Source organism: Cryptotermes secundus, unplaced genomic scaffold, assembly GCF_002891405.2.
Source record: "Cryptotermes secundus unplaced genomic scaffold, Csec_1.0 scaffold964, whole genome shotgun sequence".
In the NCBI taxonomy this organism is placed as follows: Eukaryota; Metazoa; Arthropoda; class Insecta; order Blattodea; family Kalotermitidae; genus Cryptotermes; species Cryptotermes secundus.
The window spans coordinates 1,829,370-1,848,207 of NW_019725428.1; the positions used below are offsets into that span (position 1 = coordinate 1,829,370).

General features: G+C 40.9%; 1 protein-coding gene across 1 annotated transcript in view; it reads right to left on the reverse strand.

Annotated features, from left to right (window-relative positions):
- Positions 1-18,838, reverse strand: part of LOC111863428 (head-specific guanylate cyclase) — a 366,348-nt gene that overhangs the window by 84,002 nt on the left and 263,508 nt on the right. The window lies entirely within an intron of this gene.

Consider the following 18,838-nt stretch of genomic DNA (forward strand, 5'->3'; position numbering starts at 1 on the left):
GCATTCTTATGCCGAAACATGTAGTGAAAGTGAGAGAAGAAGATAGATAAGTGTATGCACTGCAAGACGGAATAAACAAATCATGAACAGAATTTTAGTTTTAATATCTATTCTCCATCGTCAGGATCCTTTAGCTCTTATTTGCATTTACATTCTCTACACCGTTCATGAGAAATTAACAATTACGTACTGAAACTTCAACTTTTATTCGATTTGCAAGCTACTGAATGTAGACGCGCGGCAACGTTCAAAACAATTATAAAATAGTGTAGCAGAAATTATGGCGAGTTTATATAAGGTGCGCAATCAATTTTCTGTTGAACGCGTCTTCTCTCATATGTACTTTTAGTACTTTTCTTCCCTTCACAAAATAAATTGCTTTTGGCATCGCAATGGACGAAAAACACAATGTAACAAAGAGAAATGTAGCTACAATTAACCTACAACTGTACAACGCCTCAACTAAAGCTTGAGTTGTGGCGTTGGTCCGCTCATGTGGGACCACTGAACTGAGCAAGGCAGCCAGCTTTTTAAAAACTATAATGTTGTCAAGTTTAATTCTTTGCAAAGAATATTTCAATAAACGAAGCGAACAAAATTAAATTAATAATTTTCATAAATATAGTTAATAACAACCATTTTATGTATATCAAAACGTGATTTACTAATTCTCATAAAAATAAATTAATTTAAATTCAACCAATTTTGTTCAGGTTCGATCAAGATATTATTCACTCTCACAATCTTATTAGAATGAGTGACATAAATGTAACAAAAAACGATAAAATAAAAAAACTCCCATACTAAAAATCTAGGACTCTACACTTACGTCGTTTCTGATTTTATTTAAGACATGCAGAGTGCAGATATTCGATAAATTGGAATTTAAGCTACTTTTGTTTAAGACTGTATCTCCAATACATCTTTAAAATTACATGCTATCAGAACTTAAAATGACCATAATCTGCAAAACTCCGATTATTTAAACCCTGAAAAACTTTTGGGTTTGGGAATCTTACAGCAATTACTGTCTTATGGGGTGAAAAGCTATGCATTCCGGTGAAAGTTAACCGTCGTTTCGGAGGACTTTTATGGACCGAGAGAGTGCAATGCTATTTTCATAAGCGCACCCCTCCCCCTCCTGCTGTTCTGTGTCCGCACGCTGGTTCAGTTTACCAATCCAATATTGAAGTTAAATTTACGGTATTTAATAATAACAATAATAATAATAATAATAATACATTGTGCTTTATCCTGTTTTATTTATTATATTTAAGAATAAAAATAGGACTGTTAGTCATGTTTGAGAGATCAAGTATAAAGTTTTCATTCCATTTGCAAAGTGCATTTTGTATGTATCAAAAGAAGTGAAAAGAGTTGTAGAACCAAACTGCTACACTGTGTTCATAAAAACGCCAAGGTATATTTATACGAATGATAGGAACTACTGAGATTCGTACTTGTTTTGTTAAAGCAGAGATAACTCCTGCATCTGTGTGTGTACATAGCCCTCAAATGCAATTCTAACTGTGACATAACAAGTACACAAAAGAATAATTATCCTCGGTATTGATTATATCAGACATATAAAATCATGCATATGAAGAGCACATGATTTAAATACGTTTTCACGATTTTAGTGACTATAGATGGGGTTTTCATTCGTAATGGGATTAGTTCGACACTTACAACTCGTAAATGCAAATGAGAATTATACTTGCATTGTTCTACACACTTCACAAATCACTATAGGACACACTAGGTCTTCTCAATCTGTTATAGTCTACACTAGCCGTTGTTTGGTAGCGGCTTCCAACGGCGGACGTTCCCCTGACTCTTGGTTACCGAACTGTCCTCGGTCTAAGCTTCCAGATTCTTACAGCAACAGCGCACAACAACTGAACCCCAGTGGTTATCCAACTCACTAGCTCACCAGCCTAACTTGTGCTGCTTATATCTCTTCGCTGCCCGCACAGGAAACACCGCTCCTCTGTTGCAACGGGTTTACATGCCACCGCATTTTAAGTCCGCTGTATTCGAGGTTCTCATGGCGGTAACTGTGTTATCTTTTGGGGTATAATGCCATGTAGTCTGGAAGAAGTTTACGGACACTGCGATGAAACTCACTGCCTCCATCTTCAAGACTGAATAGTGAGTTAAGCACGCAAATACCAATAAGCCTAATAGAAGTCTATTTCGGTACCATTATTTATTTGCAGCTGGTAGAACCATCGGCTCTATGTTCTTCCATTTTATATTCTACCGAATTGTGATTGAAATTCTTTTCATATTTCATCACTGGCTAATCCTATCCATTCTTACGAATCCCTGGACTCATCGTAAAGATTCATCTCTGCGGATTTTTTGTAACTTCCTTCCACATTATAACCACTCCCTCGCATGTAATAACATGTGACATTCTTCTTATTATGGCGATGAAACGAGGAAGACTAAGAGAAGTCGGACATGTAGCACGCATAAGGATGTGAGAATTGCACATAAGATTCTGATGGGAAATCTTTCAGCAAACTTCTACTTGGGAGACTGAGTCATATGTGGGAGGATAATATTAAATTTGTTATTTGAGAAACATATTGCGAAAATGTGATTTGATTTAGCAAGGGGTCAACAGTAGGCTCTTGTGAACGTGGAGACAAAGATCATGGTCTCTACTATGCTACGTACTGTACCCTGAAGATGGATACACCAGATTCCTCCGAAACGTTAGTACCTTATTCACCAGACTGTAGGGTGTCCAGAAGACTGGAATCTTAATATTTATTATCTCGACAATATAAGACCACAGGCTGTGATTAAGCTTCAGGTTAAAATCTCCCTAAAAACGAAATAAAAATCAGCTTCTCAAGAAAGGCCATAATAAAAAGTAAAGATATCCCTGTAACAAGCCGTGAAGGCCAACAGGGTTGTGAGACGTCGAGGCTCCTACATTTTCTAGAAAATCGATCCACAGATGTCGGTGAGGCTGTCAAGTCTTAAGCGACGGCCGCCTTTTACTTCCAGGAAGATTCCTGATACTCATTTCTATTAGGGGTTGAGGCGACACCAGGGCCATAATGAGGTTAGAAGGACTGGGTAAATTGAAAATTCTAATGACCTCATCGGGAATCGAGCCCGCGACATACAGGCTTGTAGCGTGGTGCCTCAACCAACTACGCTACCACGTGTCCCAATAGACATAATATCTTAAGAAAGGACATACAGTTTTTTTTGCATTTCAGGATACTTTTCAATTCTCCTCTGACAACAGGCATTTCTTCTGCTCCTACCTTTGTGTATCCAAGAATCTAACATATTTAAAATGTAAATATGAGAATAATTTCCTTGAAATTTGTTATAACATTTCAGATTTTCGTTGAAGTTTAAATTTGTGCTCGAAATTCTCTTCATCATAAATTCCATAAAAGTCAGCAAACACAATAAACAATGCATTTTTTCGTCGCCCGATTTTCAATTTAACTTTCCAAACGTGTTTCTAGGTCGTAAATGTAGCACAAAAGTTAAAGTTACTTGGATGACAAGGCTGCAGTCACGTCTACCAGTTTACTAGTCCCCTCCTCCAAAGAAACTTATAAGCAAACATATTTTAATATGACATGTAAGTTTTTGGTCTTCGTAAACTAAGTTGAAATTGTGGTTGACCTAATAGAAATAAGCTGATACTGTGAATATCTTTCAGTCTGTTGTCAAAGAAGGAGTAAAACTCTAAAATATCGGTCTAGAAAACCGTGTCCCGAATTCGTAAAGAAGATGAGAGAAACCGTTATGGCTCACTCATGATAAGTTGGCAGTATTCCTCCAGATCTTGAGTTTGACCTGTTCTGTTTCTTCTTAAAGAATTTAAGGGCAGTTCCATTCTCGCCTGAGATCCCATGGTAGCAAATAAGATAGAACGGACTTTGTTGAAACTGAGTTGAACTCCACGCGTTCAGAAGGGATACGGCAAATAACCTTCATCTCATGCACATTCTATGACTGCTGTATACAAGACAGATATATCGCACATAGTAAAGTAAAGGTATCCCTGTAAGAGGCCGTGGAAGCCCATAGGATTGTGAGATGTTGAGGTTCCCAAGTTTTCTGTAGACAACCGGCTCACAGATGGCGGTAAGCTTGTCAGCCTTACGCGCCGGCCGCCCTTTACCCACAAGAATATTCCAAAAATATTTCTGGTACTCATTTCTTTTAGAGACTGAGTCGACCCGAGGTCCATGGTGCGGCTGGAAGGATTAGGTAAATTGAATGAAGTTCAATGACCTCATCGGGACTTGAACCCGCGACTTTCCTGCTTATAGCATAGTGCCTCAACCAACTACGTTACTGCGTGCCCCGATATATCGCACATAGAGCCAACAAGAAGTAGTCGTTTATTTAAGAACATTTATTTAATTGCTTAGGCGGTAAACAAGAGAATGATTCATTGCTTATCAAGTTCAGGTAAAGGACACTGAAGAGTATTATGTCCTAAGATTTGACGCCTTGTAGTCTGATAAAAATTCAGAAAAATTCCGTTGAGCTACTTTCCAATTCAAGTAGATCCTCAGTTATCCTCATGAAATTGAGAGAACCTCGTTTCAGACCCACTATTTCTCAGAAAATCTGGTGGCGCCGGGAATCGAACTCATGATCTCTCGATCTGTAGCCAGGGACTCTTACCACTAGACCATAGAGGCGGTCCATATTGCTGCGAAAGGTCTGTAAATTATCGGACTACGTACAGGCTCGTAGAGAATACGGAAAAAGTAAAGCTATCCCTGTAACAGGCCGGGAAGGCCCACAGGGTTGTGAGATGTCGAGGCTCCCACATTTTCTAGAAAAACGACTCGCAGAACGCGCCAGCCGCCTTTTCCCCCTAAGAAGATTCCTGGTACTCGTTTCTGTTACAGTCTTAGTCGACCCCAGGGCCATAGTGAGGGTGAAGGAATTAGATCAATTGCAAAAATCCAAAGACCTTATCGGGACTCGAATCCGCAGCCTTCCGTCTTGTAGCATAGTCCCTCAGCCAACTACGCTACGACGTACCTCATACAAAGATATTACACTTCACTTATTTATATAATACAGCTGAATTTATACAGAATCGAATGGCAGAATTATTAGTAAGTAATGAATTTTAAAGGATCTGGAAGGAAGCGATCGTGGACTGATTTTACGAGTATGTGGTATCGAGAAATTGGAAAAACGACGATAATAACTGGGAAGAACTGCACGGTGTCAAGGTCCAGATTTGAAGCCCGGAATTCCCGAATATTACGGGCGTTACCCACTCGAGAGCGAGGTTCGTTTATGGAATGGAATGATAGAGTGGCTATGAAAAATGCACCAAAATGATGCGGGCCATATTATGGTACTGTTCCAATATTTGTCGGGACGGGCTCTGACAAACCATGAAACTTCTCTGTATCGACATTAGAACAGATGCTCTCCAGCAAACGAACCAAAACTGACTACTACAGGGCGTTTTTCGGTAATAAGAAAACTTACTGTCACATATTGGGCGTGTGACTACAGACAGGGTTTGGAATGGTGAAAGCAATTACTGATACACGTACATTTATATCACACCACACGGAACTACAGATAATATCCAGCTTCACCGCTATCTCCACAATTCAGAAATCACAACAGCAATCCCTAACATTTTCCAGCCTGCTGTGTCTTCACCATCTGTCGCCTGACAACGGCTTCTAACGTGGAGATTCTTCAGCTTCCTGCGCTTAGGTCCTTCCTTTACTTACTCAAGTTTAAAACTGCCTGCCAGCTATCTCCTCTCAGGTACTTGACTGACTCTGCTCATAACACAGCAAACACCGTTTCCATCTTTATAGTTTAACAGCACCTTGATTATTGCTTCAATATTCGTAGCCGCTGGAAGGAGTTTACGAGCCGTTGCCTAGAAAATCCTCTGGTATATTTTCCCATTTCGCAATCATTGCATAGCAAGAGCTATCCACGCTGAAATATGTAAAGACAATTTTGCTGAATGTCATAATATTTTAGTTGTGCAATTAACCTTGTAAAAAGAGACAAATTGGGCAATGTAGGCTCAAATGAATCTCTGAACAATATTTGAGTATATATCCTATGTACGGTGGAATACTAAGTGGATGGGTCTGCTTGCATGCTACAGCTCGCTATGGCATGGGTTTTAGAGAAAAGCAATATATTTCACACGGGAAATAAATACAGATTATTTTAATTTGCTTGCTTTTGATGTTTATTATTTGCATAACCTTATGGAATATATTTTACTACCAATATTTAAACAGTGTTTAATATTGGCCAGGGGGTAATTGCGTATGCCTATGGGAGAAGGAAATTCATCACTGTTTACAGAAAGACATAAAGTGAAACTTATTTCTTTCAATCCATTTCATAATCATTCCTTGTTCTAAATTAATACATAGTTGTACTATAGTATATTTAACGTAAAATTTTAAAGCATGTTTATTAATATAATAAGAGTTGAGATATTACATATCTGCCGGTCACGGTAGCCGAGCGGTATAAGGCGTGTACTGTCTTCGCTCGCTTGAAAACCGGGATCGTGGGTTCGAATCCCACTCAGGGCATGGATGTTTAGTTTGTGTGTGTGCGTTTTTCTGTGTTTGTGTACAGGTAGAGGCCTTGCAACGAGCTGATCAATCGCCCAAGGAGTCCTACCGTATGTGTAAGATCTAGAAAAACCGAAGTGAACGGAGAAGTTCATGGAGGTACCCCTAGGCCCACTGATGCTGTAGTGCCAAGGAAAAAAAATTACATATATATTTGTTAATAAATTACTGTACGGCATTAACTTAATGTTCCCTAGTATCAGCCCTCGTTGCTTCTCGCCTCGAAATGTCGTTTGTCGGCAGCCGCATATGTGGTCTAATGGTTAGAGTTCCTGGGTACAGATCCACAGGTCCCGGGTTCGTTTAATCTTAGGGCAGACTATTTGAGATTTGTGACGAACAATGTGTACGGAGGCAGTATCTGTCCCCTTATCTTTCTGCGATAGTTCCATATTTTTCAGTCAACATTGGTTTGAAAAATAGGCCAATTTGAGGCCGCAGTAACAACGGGCCCAAGCTAAGTCCACAACTAAAATGATAAATAGGATTTAAAATTTTGTGACGAAATATAATTTTTGTCTTCCGTAGATGGTTTATGTTGTGATTGATTTACATAACCTGCCCTGTATTTTATCTTGTGTCTGGAGATAGTGACTAGCTATATCGATTGGACCCAACTGATTAGGCTTTATACCTGAGAATGTGCCGTATTTACGCATGTATAGGCCGCAGCACAAATTTCAGACAGAAATTATAGAAAAAATAATTTTCTTGGAATATTATTTCAGGAGTAGAACACTCTGTATTACTAATTATGAATATATTTTTTTCAAATGAAGTGTGATTTCGAATATTTCGAATATAAGCCGCACCCCAGTTTTCCTCTTGAATTTTTGGCAAAAAATGTGTGGCCCATAGATGCGTAAATACGGTAGTCTCCGAAACGTAGTTTTAAATTAAAAACGGAAGAATGGATAATGTTAAAATGATTAACTGTAGTAAGAGTCACCAGTTATCTGGTGCCTTTCTAAACACGCATGCCCTACATGTCTCAGATTTGAGGCGAATTCAGTTTACGTGTTATAATGACGTCTCTATCCAGGTTTAACTGGACAGCTAATTAACATGACCTCATTTTGTGAATGCTCACACATTCACTCTGAAGATAACACTGCCAGCGATCCGTTTGGTTGAGTCGCAATATCCATGTCACGGAAGATATCACACCTTACATGTCGATGTAATGTTATCTGCAACGAACATGACTGCCCTAGAACATTATCCCCTGGACGTCACCGTCATCAGGTTATGCAAACACCACACAGTTTGTTGGATCCAGGGTTCTCATAGCGGTCGTTATGAAGAGTTCTATCTTTCGGGATATATCGTCGTGCAGTCTGGTAAAAGCAACCGACGTTTCGGAGTTATATATCCTCTTCTTTCTCTGCTTGCTGTACGCTTCGGTGGGACTCTTTTTTTTTTACTTAATTTTGAGCCTTGAATAGAGGCACTATGCTTCTCAGAAACGTCAGTTGAAATTTACAAGGCTACACGGCGTTATATCCCACAATACATAATCCATCAACGCGGAATTTGGTATATACTTTATTTAACGAAGTTGAATATGAGGTTATGGTCTATTTTTTAAAAGTATTCGTGTCAATAGAAGTAATAGGCCTCTATGTTCATATGGGAAATGTTAGGTCATGGTATTCAGGGTTGTTAAAGCAAGTGTCACGTAACTTCGAAGAAGACCAAGAGTAACCTTGAATGTGCAGAAGAAAAATTTCAGACAAGGGGGTGGGTTCGAGGGTGTGAGAAGTGACAAGCGGCCAGTTGTTTGTACAACTTGTCCTGCTGGGAATCAAACTAGGGACGTCCAGCTCGTATTCCTTCGCTATACCGATTGAGCCGTCCCGACTACGAACCCAACACCGAAGGTTTCATAATTTTAACTGGTGGCGGCAACAGAGTCGTTGTTTTCCTTTAAACGATATGAGAATATGAAAAATGTCCAAGATATTTGTCAGCGTAGCACTTGAAAACCGTTGAAGCCCAGTCTGCTACGTGTCTATTGCCAGAAACAGAGATCCTAAGAACTGTAGCTGAATGTGACCCAATTCCTGACTTGTAGTCGCCAGCAACCATCATCGCATCCTCGCCTGTTTCACATATCTTTATGTACACGCCATGGAATGCAGACTTTATGAATATCGCTGCTCCAAGCGTTCTGTCATCTTGAGCGAAACGAGAATGCGACGAACACGCGTTACACCACTACGCTATCTGGTAGCCAGAGACGCATCCGGCAGTGTTGCGAGTCAGCAAAAAATCACGCATGCGCATGAAGGTCCCTTCTACCGCTACGCTCAGTTTTCCCACCCCTTTGGCCATTACTGACAGCGGAAAAAAATAAAGTCAGATACTTTTTTGGACAGCGGTGTATGTGTCTTCCGCTGTGGAGCACTGACCTAGGGACAGGGCTGGAAATGGACACAGAAAGGGGCAGATGTGGTCTCCTATCATAATTAAGTTACTTACAGTCCTTTTCCCCTGAACCATAATGGTTTGTACCACATCCACAGAGTTCCTTTATAGGTTTTGTATGATTCTCACAAAAAGAATTATATATCTATAAAATATTAACAAGTTGGTATTTCTTAAGTTAAGGAAGTATGTTTTCTATGAGGCAAGGAATACATTTTTAAAGGATATTTAGATAGACAGACTGAGAGTGTTTGAGAACAGGGTGTTGAGGAGAATATTTGGACCGAAGAGAGATGAAGTGACAGGAGGTTGGAGAAAACTGCATAATGAGGAGCTTCATAACTTGTACTCTTCTCCAAGTATAATTAGAAGGATCAAGTCAAGGAGGATGAGGTGGGCAAGTTATGTAGCACGAATGGGGGAGACGAGGAATGCGTATAGGATATTGGTGGGAAAGCCAGAAGGAAGGAGACCACAGGGAAGACCAAGGCGTAGGTGGGTGGACAACATTAGAATGGATCTTAGAGAGATAGGATGGGATGGGATGGATTGGATAGATCTGGCTCAGGATAGGGACAAGTGGAGGGCTCTTGTGAACACGGTAATGAACCTTCGGGTTCCATAAAATGCTGGGAAATTCTTGAGTAGCTGCAGAATTGGCGGCTCCTCCAGAAGGGCTCAGCTTCATGAGTAAGTAAGTAAGTATTTAGATAGACATCTTTTCTCAAAACAAACGGTAAATAAAAAGAAAATTCTGTGAAGAACCAATTACATATTTTACGATACGAACTGAATAAAAAAGATAAAATTTGGGGGGATATACAGTTATACAGACAGCAAAGTGATCGCATTAGCCTCAGAATTTAGGAGGATAAACGGATGGACAGACAGCTACACACATAGACAGTAAAAGAATCTCATAAACCTCTTTTACTTTCTTCAAAATGAGGAAATTAGACTAATAAATTAAGATCCTCGTCTGAGACTGTTGTTGTTATTGGAGAGGGTGGGTTTCCCCATGCACTTAGACCAGATATTGGTCCATTGTGCGTCCCCCTGTGATATTCTACAGGTCTCTATTCCCTACCGGGACTGATGCGTGCCATCAGTTCCGACTCAGCCAGCGAGTACGGCCTCTACTGGCTCAGCGGTATCTCGATGCTTCCCCCATCTACCAGAGGCGTTAGAGACTACTGTTGGGCGGGAAATATCCTGAATTTCTCTCAGAGGTCCCCTTGGGACATGAGGTTCTTTTACGTGCCGTAAAGCTACAACACGGGACCCATCGTCTGAGACTGAGTTTAACTTTCCTGTACTTCTGACTGCTCGCTACAAGTCAGTTTCTATCAAAGGAAAATTCCGTTTTCCGTAGATTTCATCAACCCTAGAACAAAATGTTGATTTTAAATCAAATTTCCCCGTTGTAGTCTATACTTCCTAAAGTACGTGTATAGCCGACCCAAAGTTACTATTAAATTCCGATGGAACACATTAAAGACCCTTCAAAACTTCTCACCTTTACTGATGGCCTGAAACAGGGCCCACTTCCCAGCGCTTTACCTCTCTCGAGATGGACGAGCAGGCATTGCCTGGGAGCCTTCAAAGGAGAAAAGTTTTCTGTGTCGTCGTGTGAAATGTAGCATCTCTCGTTACTGCTCCTCCCTTCACTTCCTGAACTCGCTCTTTTCATGCTAGAAAGCGTTAAGATACCATAAATATCGTCCCAAACAACGACGCACGTACGAGCGAATTCTTGAACCTGCATTGTAACAAAGCTTCTCTATATAAAGTTTTGTAACGGTGAGATGAAAGCACGTTCAGGCTTCCATAGCAACGAAATATCGAAGACGCTTCACTCAAGTATGTTATGTAATAGTTTATGATCGAACGACGAGCTTTCTATTTAGAAATATCGTGTCTATTCTGCGTATACTGATATGTTCTGATGTGGACCTGTGAAATGTAGTCAATATTTACCGAGAATTAGACTTAATCAAGGAGGACGTTTTCATATATACACTTATGAGACGTTCATAGATAGTAGTTTAATTTGTCTGTTAGGACTTGTAGAAATTTAACGATTTAATTAAGTTAATATGGAGAATTAATTACATATTTACTCTTTTTTGATATCTCCTTAATTACTGATAGAATTCGAATAAAATATTTTTAACAGAAGCGATTTTATAGTCACAGCACTTATGAATAGATCGTCCTGTATTATAAAGCACATAAATTTTATTATTTTATATAAACAATTCCATTCTAAGTATTATTTGTATTCCTCTGATCAAAAATACGAGGCGTATCCACAAAATAAGTTCCGTTTGCAAATTCTGCCGCTGCAGCGCTGCGGTCACTATGGTCCACATGAGTTCATAATTTGTTGGTCCTTTTGGAAGACACGGACATAATTATCTCTGTAATCGGCCTATAAGAAAGAGGATTACTATGGATGTGAGGTTCTCTGAGTGGTGGATATAACGCCGGCTGCGCCGGTGAAAGTCAAACGACGTTTAGGCGGAACATGCGATTAGCTATGAAAGAAACTATCATGAAGCAGGCAGCAAGAAGAGCTCTGCACCCTGAAACATTTTCCAGCTTGCTGTGTCTTCAAAAGCCGTTCCTTGGCAACGACTTCTAACAGTGGAAATTCTACGACTGCACCGAAGAAGTCTTCCTTTTACAGATTCCCGTGCAGAGCCGATTGAGTTTAACTTTATCTCTTGATTATAACATCTGGGCACGGACCAGATAAAAACACAGCTCATCTAGTGTTGCGCTCCTGTCCGTTACAGCCAGAACGCGTTTAATAACCGTTGCACAGAAACGGCCCACACGCTACAATACCCTAATAACACTAATCTGAAACAGGATAGCTCAGGCGGAGTTCGAAGGCCGGAGCTCAACTGTCGGAAGAGAAGATTTTTCTCCATGACGCCCAGACCGGCACTTGAGCTCACCTAGTCTCCTATGCAATGGGTAACACGGACTCTTTTCAAGGAGTAAAGCAGCCGGGGCGTGAAAGTAACAAGTCACCTCCTTCTAGTGCTGAGGACAACCTAGTGAAGTTAGACCTCCATTCACCCCACACGTCTTCATCAATTGATTAATGAAATAAGTACTGGGACAATTTTGCATTTCATGACCTTTAACGTACACTAGTAGGTTTATCGGGGTAGAGTTCGGATAGGAGCTTATCTGCGCGGGGTGTTTTCAGTACGCCTCCATTCATGGTCTATCACATGCAGCCAGTCGTTCGCAACGTAATGGGTGTGCTGACCCTGACATGGACCGCATGTGTACGTACAGGTAGTGGTCAGCTGGAAACTATACAACGTATCAAGTGTGAAGGCTGCTCTAGCCAGATATGTAATCAGAGGTTTCTCGATTCGAACCCCAGCGTTGAGGTCAGTAATACATGTCTGTACTCCCGTCATTCACGATGTTTAACACCGTGAAGACGGTTATAGAGTTGGGCTCACGATAGATTGGTTTGAATGGGTATTTTAATGGGGCATAAATGAGCGAAAAAGGCATGCACTGTCTTCGCTCACTCGGAAACCGGGATCGTGGGTTCGAATCCCACTCAGGGCATGGATGTTTGTGTGCGTTTTTCTGTGTTTCTGTACAGGTAGAGGCCTTGCGACGAGCTGATCACCCGCCCAAGGAGTTCTACCGAATGTGTAAGATCTAGAAAAACCGAAGTGAACGGAGTTCATGGAGGTAGGCCTAGGCCAACTGGGGCTGTAGTGCCAAGGGGGGAAAAATGAGCAAAATGTGTGTTTACTCATTTTAGTATTTTATTCGGGTAGAAAACCTTTTTATATATTTTGCCAAGACTGTTTATAGTACTTATCTTATGAGGACATCTTTTTTTTTTTCTTGACACTACATCCCCAGTGGACCTAGGTCTATCTCCATGAACTTCTCCGTTCACTTCGGTTTTTCTAGATCTTACACATTCGGTAGAACTCCTTGGGCGGGTGATCAGCTCGTCGCAAGGCCTCTACCTGTACACAAACACAGAAAAACGCACACACACACAAACTAAACATCCATGCCCTGAGTGGGATTCGAACCCACGATCCCGGTTTCCAAGCGAGCGAAGACAGTACATGCCTTAGACCGCTCGGCTACCGTGACCGGCTATGAGGACCTGTAATGAAGAAATTTCTAACCTGTATCGATACGTATTGTCAAGAGTTCCCAGAACCTCTTAATTATTTCGTTAATTAATTAGTTTTTTAAGGCCCCTGTTAAGTGTACACTAAACACTTTTACAGTGTTGTAACACTTGTTGGATACTGACACAACAGAGTTTAGTTTCAACACCTTTGGAACTTTGTATATTGCTGTCTCCTTTGTTGCGGGGTCTTCACTAACGCCTTTATAACATAACACGTGTGGGGGTTTGTGGATGTACAAGGGCGTTCTTCTTCAAATAACGCTCAATGAAACTGAGAACACAAAGTTATGAATTTTAAAATCCTCTCGTCAGAAGTTGATGCAGGAAAATTCTGTGTTACATTATAATTTGAATAGAAGACTCCGGATTTTCTTGTCTAAAGGAATCACATAAAAGGAGAAATAATGGGGGGGATGGGTGAGAAACCCGAGGTGAATAGGGAACGATACGAAAAGGCAATGGTGATGCATACACGGAGCATAAAGGAATACAAAAATAATAAAAAAAAGAGTGTGACTAGTTTGTACTACACCATTCCTTTTATATATAATTTTTTTTTTATCCTTTATGTGACCGCCTCTGTGGTCTAGCGGTCAGGGCTCCCAGACCCAGATTTTCTGAGAAGTAGTGGGTCGGGAACTGGGTCCACTCAGCCTCGTGAGGATAATTAAGGTGCTATATCAAGGAAATATAGGCTTCGGTCTAGCAAACCGAGATTAACGGCTGTGGGGATCCGTTGCGCTGAACACCCTCTATCCGCTAAACTTGGCACTAACTTCGCCGACAAGCGGCTGTTGCTCGGTCGGTATAGTTCGCTTGCGGACTAAGGTCACAGAGTTTTTATCCTTTATGTATGTGTACTTATTTGTAGTCTACGCAACGATGTAGTCAGTAGTTATACATTGATGAATGATTCGGTAATAATAAATTTGAAAGGATCCGGAAGGAACCTGTACAGCCTAATTGTGAAAACTATACCGGAAGTGTCCTGGAACTCTTGAGAACACCCACGAATGACACCAGTCAGTCAATCAGTGTTCCGCCCAAAATTCAAACCGTACCCCTCAAAAATACAAGTAAAAAACTGAGCCAAATTGCCCTCATTTTAACAAGTACGTGACAAACGCATAAACTGCAGGTCTTATGCCAGTCTATGCATTATATTTAATTTATGAAACTACTTAGCGACTTTGGATGACTTGTTGTATTATGGCCTATACAAACGTTTCCAAAGTCACGATAGCTCTGTCGGTATAGTGACAGACTACGGGCTGGAGGTCGGGGTTCAATTCCGGAGAAGAGGCAAGATTCTTTCGTCACGGTGTCCGTCAAGCCTTGTATTCAAGGGGTACTGCTAATCTTTCTCTGGGGGTAAAGTGGCAGAAGCGTGAAGCCGACTACTCATCTCCATATAGTGCCGAGGTTAAGAATGGTGGCGCTATAACGCCACTGCCCCGTACGTCTATATGGTGTGACGAGTAACTAATTAAGCACAGGGGCAGCTTTACTTTTTTTTTCCTTGGCACTACAACCCCAGTGGGCCTAGGCTTACCTCCATGAAATTCTCCGTTCACTTCAATTTTTTTTAGATCTTACACATTCGGTAGGACTCCTTGGGCGGGTGAACAGCTCGTCACAAGGCCTCTACCTGTACAGAAACACAGAAAAACGCACACACACAAACTAAACATCCATGCCCTGAGTTGGATTCGAACCCACGATCCGGGCTTCCAATCGAGTGAAGACAGTACATGCCTTAGACTGCTCGGCTACCGTGACCGGCCACCTTTACCTTTAGCTTTATATAAATATATACTGTTATGTATATGACCAGTTGCTAATCAACGGTTCGCTGAAACGCTTTCTCATGTCAACGAATATTTAAAAAGGTTTCCGTGGATACGAGTAATAAACAAACAGTGTTTCCACGAGAACAGATTCTTGGGATCACCAGGCGTCTCTGCTGCAACGGATAACACAGACTAACAGAGAAACCGTTTGAGATGGTGACCTATATTCGGACCGCATGAAAGTTATAAAAGAGTCGTAACTCGTTCGTAAGGAGCTCACTGAGTGGGCAATGATTCGTCGCCCGTGGCAGCAGAAGAGAAGACACTCCTAGTCCAGTAAGGAATGGAGCGGGTCGTAGGCAGTAATCGATTGTGAGTTGTTGTAATTGGCTATAATTGTAAAGAAGTGCCAATAAATAAAATCACCTAATCCAGAATCCGTTATTATTAGCCACGCAAACCCCTCATACGTGACAATGTTTTGAGCCGGATAGTTCAGCCGCTACAGTAATGGGCTACTGGCTGGACGGGCGGGGTTCGATTCCCGACAGGCGCAGGATATTTATTTCTTCTCAATAGTGTTTGGACTGCCTCTGGGGTCCATCCGCTCTCCTATCCAGTGGGTAAAGGCGGATCTTTCCCCAGGGTGAAAGCGGTCGGGACGTGAAGCTGACAAATCTCCTCAATCTAGGTCCGAGGTGAAGAATGCTGGAGCTATACCTTCTCTTCCCCATACGTTTCCATGGTATGGTTCTTAGTTACTTGAACACAAGGACAAAATTATCCCCCTTTATTACAAATGCCGAAACGAATTTGCTATAGTTCACATCAGTTAATACGATTACTTTGTCTCTTCATCGAACAGTTCTCTCGTAAAGAAGCTCGCCTCGTGGCTGAACTCTGTTGAACAATTTCTCGACGCTGACTAAATAATGACTCCTTAAAATATCTAAGTTTCCTAATGCGGACAGCAAAAATATGTGTAAAAAAGGTAAAGTTGTCCCAGTGCCTAAACACTAATACATTACGTCATGAAGGCGTTTAGCGGAGTGGATGTGTAGATCCACGTATTCTTGACCTCGACACTAGTTCGGGTGAGTAGTCAGCTTTACACACTTGGGGAAAGGGCCCCAGTACCCACTGAATACAGGGCTCCGTAGACCCCAGAACCGGTCTCGATAATGTGGAGAAAAGAAAATTTTTGCTCATATGAGTCATACCCCTCAGTCTTCCAGTTCGTAGCACGTCTATATACCGACTGCGCTATCCCCGCTCCCGTTATATATGTATAAATTAATAATAAATTCAAAAGGTCAATGAATACGAAACCCTCACAAATGATTTTTCCAACTGAAAAGTCGTTTTCAAAATTGTCCCACGACTGAAAAACATTACTCTGGAGTAATCTCTGTGTAGTTCGTATTTCGCATGAAGGTGAAATTAATCAGTTTTCTTAAAATATAACTATTGTACATTAGTGATACACTGACATATACAAGTCTTCTTGAAAACCTTTCCTAATATAACATATTCTTAAGTGCATGTAATTAATTTGTGGTTGCACGAGGTGAATATAAGCAGTGCGATTAAATTTGCAAAAATAAATCCATATGTGTAATAATCAATTATTTATGAAAAACAGAACATGGGGAAGATTCAGGTACGAAAAATTAACAACAACACACTTTGGTAGATATATATGTAATCCATACTGGTGTACACTCTTCTGCTCTAGTTAATTTCAATTACAATTGGAATTTTAATTATTGGAGTGAACTGATTTTAAATTAAATTTTTCTTTTTATAAAGGAACTAAACTACACACTACAAATTACAGTTTTATAGAGTTTATTTTTTTATCATACACTTTAGTATATAAGTTTCATTATATATTATTCAGAATTCGTAACTTCGCTTTTGACAGCCCGAGATTATTATCAGGGCAAAATCACCTCTCATTTATTAATTACATGAAGCTTCATCAGTTATAACTGTCTCTAATGAATTTGTCACGATTATTATCTGTCATCATCTCAAATTATATAGTGTCACATGGTAAGCAGACTAATGAATAATGAATCGGGAAGGGTGAGGGGTAGAGGGATTATGGCCTAATTTAAAGTACTATTCCAGCCTCTTAATGGAGAGGTGGAGGAAAATCACGAAAACTTCAAGCAGGATAGCAGATGTTCTAATGAAATTAAGACCTGCACACCTCTCGAATGCAAGTGTAGGAAGTTACTATTTGATCCAAGTTGACCGGTCCTTACTGTGAAATAGAGTGAACAAGATGGAGCCTAACATTTCGATGCTTAATTGCCAATTTCTCTCAAATTGGACTGCTATCCATGAGCAGATAATTACTTCTGAGTTCCGATCTTTCATCCGAAGCTCTGAGTTTTTTCAATATCTCCTTGGTGTTTCAGTTCATAGTTTTTCTTACCATCTCAGCAATATCTGTCAAGCCAATATTCCTGCCTCATTTCATTGGTTTCTCACTGCATATCCAACATTCCTGTCTCATTTTTATAATGTCTCACTGACTGTCCAACATTCCTATCTCATTTTTATGTCTCACTGCCTGTCCAACATTCCTATCTCATTTCCTTGATGCCTCACTACCTGTTCAAAATTTCTGTCTCATTTCTTTGATGACTTTTTTTATTGCTACTGGGGTAGGACTAAGTCCCTTGTACTGCGGCCAATTCTAGCCTATTGTACCAGCCCCAGATGATAGGTGAGGGTGATTGTGGAGCAATTGGTGGAATGAAGAGTGGCAGGGGAAACCGAAGTACTCGGAGAAAACCTGCCCCAGCGCCTCTTTGTCTACTACAAATTCCACTTGACCAGACCCGGGATCGAACCCGGGACGCCGCGGTGGGAAGCCAGCGACTAACCGCTTGAGCTATGGCGCGGCCTCCTTGATGACTTACTCTGTCCAACATTCCTGTCTCATTTCTTTGATGTCTCACTACCTATCCAATATTCCTGTCTCATTTCCTTGACGTCTCGCTGCATATCCAACATTCCTGTCTCATTTCCTTGAAGCCTCACTGTCTGTCCAACATTCCCCTATTTCCCTGTTGTCTCATTGCCTGTCCAACATTCCTCGCTGTTCACCTCAGTGCCTCACTGCCTTTCTAGTATTTATCTTTCATCTCCCTAAGGCGTCATTGCCTGTCCAATATTCCTCTCTCATTTCTTCGATGTGTCACTGCATTTTAATAATTACACAGGGGATCTTTCGGCGCAAATGTTTTTTCTCCTTGTGTTCTATCATATTATTAGACGATGGGAAAAGACCAGAAACTCTGTAGTCCCTAGGGTAATATAACATCGTCACAACCCTTTAAAACTGGCTTATTTCTCTCTAACCCGAGCAACATCTTACTCAAATGGTTCTCCAGAAAACTCTTCCCTCGGGCTCTATAAGAGCTTTCAAAAGAAAAGCGGCCTACTTTCCCCGTTGCCTTATCTAACCAACTAACTCCATGGAGTAGGATCTTCCCCCAAAAGCTAATAGTTCCTCAACTAGTCAAGAAATTCCAATAATTTTATGCACCCAGAAGGATCATTGCAAAGCACAGTGACCGCGTGCTCAAAGGAGTGTGTTATTTTCTGCCTTTGAACACTGGTTTCGTGTGTTCGAATCGCACCTAGAGCACGGATATGTTTATATTTTCCTGTGTTTTGCTATCCTGTGTATGTAGAGGCTCTGTGACGGACCGATTTTTTACTCAAGCAGCTCTACCAATTTCCTGTAATTCAAGTCCTGAAATCTCTACAACAGGGCGTCTTGG